Here is a 2,703-nt window from a genome sequence, read left to right as displayed (position 1 = left end):
TATGGTGAGCTGTGACTGTTTAAAGAGAACTGTCTTCTGGAATTCTGAAACTCAGTTAAGCTATTTAAAACACTATATCTTGAAAATAAAGTTTAAAAAAATGTGATCTATGCAAATAATTACAACTATAATATATAGCTAAATATTATTTAATTTTATTTATTACATTAAAACATCAATTTAATCCATAATTAAAAATAATATTTTACTTGCATACTTACTTGCATTTAATTTATTTGTAATATTACCTGCTTATCACTAGCTACTGCTTTTAGTGATCTGACCGTGTGGACGGACTTAGGTGTTGACCTAATCAGTTGGTTCGATGTTTTTAGTGGCAGACTTGACTGGGTAGATTTTGGTGTTGACCTGATTGGTAGGTTTGATGCTGTTAACAGCAAACATGATTGGGTAGTTTTTTGGGGTAATATTAGGTCATTTATTGTTGATGTTGGTTGTGATTAAGAAGGTTTGATGCTTGATGTAGGCTTTGGATGAGCAAGGAAACTTTGATGGACTGAATTAGTAGATTTAGATAAAGTATTAGTTTGTCTACAATGTAAACGTAAACTTAGTTTGCTGGGCGCATTTGGAGGAAACTTGGACAACTCTTCTAAAACAACAACAAAAAATAAAATAATTTACTTAAAATAATCTTTTTAGTAAATTGTTGTAAAGGATTTTTATTGACAACACAAAAAACTAATTGTTATCTCTTAAATAGGAATGGAAAATAGATTGACATCACTAGTATTAAAATCGTAAAAACAAAAATCAAAACTCATAATCAGATATAAAACTGCACCATTTGACTCTAGTGGATAATTGTGGTCATCACTATCAATATAAAAAAATAATACTAAACATTTTAAAAAATATAATTCTAGCGAAAACATAATAAAAGTGTATATATTAATTATTTTGTTTTCAAAATTATTTATATTTCTAGAAAATATCAAAAAACAACTTTTTCTACTTTAGACCACTAACTTACTTGATTTTTAAAATTTTCTTTCGGTTTAATAAATACTTTTTAAAAATTGAACTAGATTTTAAGATTTCTATAAGTTTTAATTACTTTTTTTTAACCGTCTTCACTTCCAACAAGACTGCAAGCAACCACTGTTCACTGAGCTTTACCCTCATTAGGAGATAATAGAATGAGTTGTCTAGTCATACAAACAGAGACCCAAGCGAAACCCATGCATTGAGTCAAGAAGACCCATAATTCAACATCCTAAACTGGAAACAATGTATTGTAAATACATCTACGCCAGCCTTAGATCCCTTTAAGAACTTGTATACCACAATATCTCCACTCTCATCATCATTATATAAGTCTTATTAAATAATAAATGTAATAAAATAAATTAAATGTAATAAAGAAAAAAAAAAATTCTAAATTGTTGCCACTTTATTTTAAATTATTAAACGATTACGACATACCATCTGAATATTCTATATAGTCTGTCTGTAGCTTTCTTTTTTTTATTCGTTTCCCCACAAGAGGTCCATCAATGTCAGTTGATGTTGTATATTTAAAATTTTCACATTCCTGCAAGCTATCTGAAAATGCAATTTTCAAAATACAGATATATACAGATATAAAATTTATTATTAAAAGGAAATAATAAAGAAATAGAGATATTTGTAGATATACAGTTTATTTTAATGATTATATTTTGTCTTTTTAAAAAAAAAACTATCAAAGAAGACAAATTTTTTAGTTTCTTCTAAACAAGTTTGAACCAGTTGGGCTGAGGTTAGGCTCTCTGCTCATATAAATGCTTAACGTTTTTTGGAGGCCATCTTGCAAATTTTTCTTCTACCCAGTTGTTTGGCAAAGTCCCTTCTTCATCTCTAGATTTTTCCTTCCAAGCTGCTCGTATCCATAACATTATGCTAAATGTTATATTAATATTTATGTTATATTATATATAAATGTTATAAATGTTGTAAATATTACAAATGTTGTATTAATATTTATATTATGTGAGAATGTAATATATATATATATATATATATATATATATATATATATATATATATATATATATATATATATATATATATATATAAATATATATATATATATATATATATATATATATATATATATATATATATATATATATATAATATATATGTATATATATATACAGAACCGGCTCGTAGCGTGTGCGAAGTGTGCGGAACACATAGGTGCAGCATTAAAAAGGCGCGAAATTTAAACTCTGCTTAGAAACAAATTATATAGGCCTTTCAATGACTAAAAATGCAAAAGGTACTAAGTCCATTTCAATGGACTTCATTATACATTCAAGCTATGTATAATATTTTCTCTGCGACAACAAAGCGTTGGCAAATTTTTGAATCAAAATGTTGCAAATTAACAGTAAAGTAATTAAGTACTTCCAGATGGGAAAGTCATGTAAATGCTGTTCGTGCTCTAAAATTTGGATCAAAAGAAACTTATTGTGCATTGAAAGAAGTTGTTAACATTGAAAAAGATCCTATTACTAGAGTAACTGCTGAATCACTTGCATCAAAACTAGACAATTTTGAATTCATATGTGGTGTTGTGGTTTGGCACGATGTATTAACTGAAATTAATTGTACAAGCAAGCTATTACTCAAATGCATACGTGAAGACTGCTGCAAATGCATTAAAGAAAAATATCAATTTTTTTTTTACTTGAAGAT

At 27.1% G+C, this 2,703-nt stretch overlaps 1 long non-coding RNA gene across 1 annotated transcript in view; it reads right to left on the bottom strand.

Annotated features, from left to right (window-relative positions):
- LOC136077754 (uncharacterized) overlaps positions 1-72 on the bottom strand; it is a 992-nt gene extending 920 nt beyond the window's left edge. Inside the window, exon 1 of the long non-coding RNA XR_010637253.1 lies at positions 1-72. This exon is cut by the window's left edge and continues 171 nt beyond it. This is a non-coding gene — a long non-coding RNA (uncharacterized LOC136077754).
- Positions 73-2,703: the final 2,631 nt, after the last annotated feature.

Source organism: Hydra vulgaris, chromosome 03 (assembly GCF_038396675.1).
Source record: "Hydra vulgaris chromosome 03, alternate assembly HydraT2T_AEP".
Taxonomy (NCBI): Eukaryota; Metazoa; Cnidaria; class Hydrozoa; order Anthoathecata; family Hydridae; genus Hydra; species Hydra vulgaris.
Note: the sequence above shows the minus strand (reverse complement) of the source record. Positions and strands in the feature narration are given on the sequence as shown.